The sequence below is a fragment of the Cervus canadensis genome, chromosome X (assembly GCF_019320065.1).
Source record: "Cervus canadensis isolate Bull #8, Minnesota chromosome X, ASM1932006v1, whole genome shotgun sequence".
NCBI classification, from domain to species: domain Eukaryota; kingdom Metazoa; phylum Chordata; class Mammalia; order Artiodactyla; family Cervidae; genus Cervus; species Cervus canadensis.
The window spans coordinates 63,345,866-63,351,865 of NC_057419.1; positions in this window are offsets into that span (position 1 = coordinate 63,345,866).

The following is a 6,000-nucleotide window of genomic DNA, read 5'->3' on the forward strand; positions in this document are numbered from 1 at the left end:
GAAAAACATTACAATATGTATCTATGACAAAGGACTTACATAATGTTTAATTTTATTTGTCAACTTGAATGGACCAAAGGATGCCCAGATATTTGGGCAAACAGTATTATGAGTGTGTCCCTGAGGGTGTTTCTGGATAAGATTAACCCTTGAATCAGCAGAATAAATAAAGAATGCAGACTGACTTCCCTAATGGTGGTGAGCCTCATCCAATCAATTGAAGGTCTGACTAGAATAAAACGGCTGACCCTTTTTTAAATGAGGGGGGATTTTTCTTTCTTTTGGACTTGAACTGAAACATTAGCTCCTACTGGGTATTGAGGTTGCTGACCCTTAGACTAGAACTGAGGCCTTTGAACTTGAACTATACCATCAACTCTCCTAGGTCTCCAGCTTGACACTGCAGATCGTGGGACTTGTCTTTCTCAATATAATTTCATGCCTTTTTCTCAGCACACTTTAGAGCCTTTCTTTGAAAAAATGAATTTACTGTGGTATGATTCATATACCATATAATTCACCCTCTGAATTTATATCCAAGAAATTTTAGTATGTCCATAGTTATACATCCATCATAAATTTTAGAATATTTTCACTGTCCCCCAAATAAACTTCACTCTGCTTAGCTAGCATTTCCCAATATCCCTACCTGCCCAATCTTAGACAATTACTAATTTGCTTTCTGTGTATTATAGATTTGTCTGTTCTATACATTTCATATGAGTGGAACTGTACAACATGTGTTCCGTTTTGGCATCTTTCACTTAGCATGTTTGCAAGGTCCATTCATGTTGCAGAACACATTATTACTTTATTCTTTTTATTAATGAATAATATTCTGTTAGATGGTTATATCATATTTTCTATATCCATTCACCATTTGATGGGCATTTGGATTACTTCCACTTTAAATAATTTCCCAGGGCTGTGGTAACAAATCGCCTTGAACTGATGACTGCCCCCCCACCCCAGCCATAAAACAAAAACAACATACTTATTCTCTTAGAGGTCTGGAGGCCAGAAACACCAAAATATGTTCATTCGGCCCAAATCAAGGTGTCAGCTACGATATATATCCTCTGGAGGATCCAGGGGAGAATCTTCCTTTCTTCTTCCACTTTCTGTGTGCTCTTAGCTTTCCTTGGCTTCTGCCTGCATCCCTCCAGTCTTTAAGGCCATCATCTTCAAATCTTTGTTCTATCTGCCCATTACATTTTCCTCTCTGAGTGTGAAATCTCTATCTCCCTCTTAAGTGGTTGTGTCTGACTGCATTTAGAGCCCACCTAGATAATCCAGCATAATATTCCCATCTCAAGATCTTAAAAGTAACCACATCTAAAGACAGTCTTAGTTTTGCCATATAAAATTACATTCATGGATTTCAGAGATTAGTATGTAAATATTTTTTGGTAGTGTATTTTTCAGCTTACCATAGTCTTTCTTCCCTCTAGCCCCAAAGATTCACATCTATCCCACATGCAAAATACGTTCATCCATCCCAACATCCCACTGAATCTTAATCCTTTACATTGTAAACTCAAGTCCAAAATTTCATATAAATATAATGAGTTTAGAAGTCCAAAATCTAATTATCAGCATTATCTAAATCAGAGAGTGAGACTCTGTGTATGATCCATCTTAGGACAACATACTTGTCCATCTCTACACCTGTAAACCTAGAAAACAAGTCATTGTTGTCTAGCCGTGCCTGACTCTTTCGCGACCCCATGGACTGTAGCCTACCAGGCTCCTCTGTCTATGGGATTTCCCCAGCAAAAACGCTGGAGTGGGTTACAATTTCCTTCTCCAGGGGATCTTCCCAGACCAGGGATCAAACCTGTGTCTCCTATATTGGCAGGTAGATTCTTTACCATTACGCCACCAGGGAAGCCCGGAAAACAAGTTACGTCTTTTCAAAAAAAAAGGCTGGAACAAATCAAGTTTAAGAGCTTTAGCCATTCCTATTCCAAAATGGAAAAAAAAAACCAGAAGAACAAAAAGGTCACTGATTCCAAGTGATTTCAAAGCCCAGTATGGATATTTCATTAGGCTGCCAGGCCTAGGAGAAATTTTTTGTGGGTCAAGTTTTCCCCTTCTGTGCTGAAGGCTCCAAGCTCTGAGCCCAAGATTCTTCTCTTAAAGCTATTCTTCACTTTTCTTAAAGGGTAGCATATGTTTGTATCTGAGGAGTTGTATTAGCTTGGTTCCTGCATATAGGATTTGGAAACCTTGTGACATACCTTTGGTTCATCTTCTCTCTGTTGCATAGGAACAGCCTTGGCTTTCTCTCCACATGCTTTTGTAACAGTGAATCTCCTAATTTTAGCACCTTTTCCATTTTGGAAAAGTAAGAATACCTCCAGTTTTGTACTTTACCACTAGGCCTATTGATCCATTTTGAGTTATTTGTTTGTCACTATAGTACTTCTTTCTCAAGTCATAACAAATACAAAAAATGCAAAGTCATTCTCTATAAAATTCACAAAGGAAACTATTGAACATCAAATCATAAACAATTCAAAACTATAAACTCAATAAATTACAAATGTCAAGCAATTTTCATGAAGTGATTTAACACAATTACATATGTCTTCCTTTCTTCCTGCAAACAAATTTATTACATCAATCTCAATATTTATCTAGAACTGTGTCTCATTCTACAGAAATGGCCACTGAGTTAGACTATATTTTTTGTGACTTGGTAGGCCTTAAATCTTGTGGAATAATTTTTCAATTTGAGAACAAATTCTCCAGTGGCAACTGGTATTGACACAGCTATATATAAACTGAGAGTCAGATAAGGATTTGGAACCGTGTGCAGTATATTAAGCTGCATGATGATGTCCCATCTGTTATTCTTTACTATGTTCATCAGTTTCAATTGTAAATTTTCATTTGGTTGTAGTAATTCATTTCTACAGTTTTTCAAAGTATACATGTTATCTGAAACAGAGGTTAGCAAATAATGGCTTACAACCTGAATCTGACCCACCATCTGTTTATGTACAGCCCACAAGCTGAAGATGAATTTTGTATTTTTAAATGATTGGAAAATGTTAAAAAGAACAGTAATGGATGACACGTAAAAATTTTTCTAAAATTCAAATTTCAACAGCCCTAAATACAATTTTATTGGAAAACAGCCATGCTCATTTGATGACACCCTGTCATTGGGATGATTTTGCACCTGGCTGTTTTTACTAAAATGGCAGAGTTTTCCTAAGTTCACTTGCCTTATCAGTCTTACAGTTGAAACTGACGCACTAAAAAATAGACATGCCAGGCGGGAAAATCCTCAACTTCTAAGGGTCAGACATCTGATTTCATAAGAGCTCACTATCAACTGAAAACTTCATTTAAACTCACACAGCTATGGTCAATTTATCTACCACAAAGGAGGCAAGAATACATAATGTAGAAAAGACAGTATCTTCAATATGCGGTTCCAAGGGAAACTAGACAGCTACATATAAAAGAATTACATTAAAACATTCTCTAACATCATACACAAAAACTCAAAATGGATCAAAGACCTAAATGTAAGACTGGACACTATATAACTCTTCCAGGAAGACATACGCAGAACACTCTATGACATAACTCACAGTAATATCTTTTTTGATCCACTATCTAGAATAATAAAAATCAAAATAAACAAATAGAACCTAATGAAAATTATAAGCTTCTGCAGGGGAAAGGAAACCATCAAAAATTTTTAAAAAGGCAGCACACAGAATGGGGGAAAATGTTTTCAAATAAAGTGAGCAACAAGAGACTAATCTCCAAAATATACAAACAGCTGATGCAGCCATATGTCAAAAAAGCAATCAAACAATGAACAGAAGATCTAAACTGACATTTCTTCAAAGAAGACATATAGATGGCCAAAAATCCAAAAGCACATGAAAAGATTCTCAACATCACTACATATCAGGTAAACGCAAATGAAAACTACAAGCGGGTAGTTTTGACCATTTTGACCTCATACTGGTCAGAATGGCCATCAACAAAATGTATACAAACAATAAATGCTGGAGAGGATATACAGAGAAGGGAAACCTCCTACACTGTTGGTGGGAATGTAAATGGTATAGCCACTATGGAGAACAGTATGGAGGTTCCTTAAAAACTTAAGATAGGAACTACAATATGATCCAGCAATCCCACTCCTGAGCATGCATTGGAGAAAGCCATAAACCGAAAGGACACATGCACCTCATTGTTCACTGCAGCAGGACATGGAAGTAACCTAATAGCCATGACATGGAAGCAACCTAAATATCCATCAACAGAATGGATACAGAAAATGTGGTACATATATAAAATGAAATATTGTTGCCGCCATTCTTGTTTAGTTGCTAACTCATGTAAGACTCTTTGTGACCCCATGGAATGTAGCCTGCCAAGCCCCTCTGTCCATGGGATCTCCCAGTCACGAATCCTGGAGTGGGTTGCCATTTCCTTGTTCAGGGGATCTTCTCCACCCAAGAATCGAATCCGTGTCTCCTGCATTGGCTGGCTGATTCTTTAAGGCTGAGCCAACAGGGAAGCCCACAATGAAATATTACTCAGTCAGGAAAAACAAAAAACAAAAAGAACAAAACAATGCCATTTGCAGCAATGAAGATGAACCTACAGATTATTATACTAAAGTCAGAGAAAGATAAATGTCATATGTTATCATTCATATGTAGAATCTTACTTTTTTTTAACAAAGGTACAAATGAACTTATTCTCAAAACAGAAAGAGACTTACATATATAAAAACAAACTTATGGTTACCAAAAGGGAAATGTGGGGGAGAGGGATAAGTCAGGAGATTGGGATGAACATACATAGACTATATACTACATAAGATAGATAACCAACAAGGCTCTACTGTAAAGTACAGGGGACTCTACTCAAAACTCTATGATAACCTATATGAGAAAATAATCTCAAAAAGAGTGGATATATGTATGTGTATAAATAAATCATTTTGCTCATCACCTGCAACAAAACATTATAAATCAACTATATTTCAATAAAATTTAAAAAACTAAAAACTGTATTTAAAAACTCTAAAATTGTATCTCCAGTTGGAGATTGCTTCTCTTTCATGTTGGCTCCCTTTTTTTTTTTTTTTTTACCTTGACCCTTCGCTGTGACTTTGGGTGTCTGCCAAACACACACCTGGCCCCAGGAGCCAGAGAGGCTAAACGTGGAGCAGGAGCTGCTCATCAGATGAAAGTGAAAGTGAAGTCGCTTAGTCCTGTCACTCACTGCGCCCCTTGGACTGTAGCCCACCAGGCTCCTCTGTCCATGGGATTATCCAGGCAAGAATACTGGAGTGGGTTGCCATTTCCTTCTCCCATGTTGGCTCCCTTTTATCAGAGATCCCAATAGGCAAACAGAGAGGGCAATGACAACCTACTCCAGTACTCCTGCCTGGAAAATCCCATGGACAGAGGAGCCTGGTAGGCTGCAGTCCATGGGGTCACTAAGAGTCAGCCACAACTGAGCGACTTCCCTTTCACGCATTGGAGAAGGAAATGGCAACCCACTCCAGTTTTCTTGCCTGGAGAATCCCCAGGGATGGGGGAGCCTGGTGGGCTGCCGTCTATGGGGTCGCACACAGTCGGACACAACTGAAGCAACTTAGCAGCAGCAACAGCAATAGGCAAAAATCATCACTTACCAAGATGTGTTGTTGTTTAGTCACTAAGTTATGTCCAACTCTTTGTGACCCCATGGACTGTAGCCCGCCAGGCTCCTCTATCCACGGGACTTCCCAGGTAAGAATACTGGAGTGGGTGGCTATTTCCTTCTCCAGGGGATACTCCCAACCCAGGGATCGAACCTGCTTATTTCCTGTATCTCCTGCATTGACAGGCAGGTTTTTTTTCTGTTTTTTTTTTTTTTTTTACCGCTAAGCCCCTAGGGAAGCCTATGAAGATTTAGTTTTCAATATTCAAACAGTTTAAATTCCCATCAGCCCAGCAATGGCAAAGAGCAAGGAAA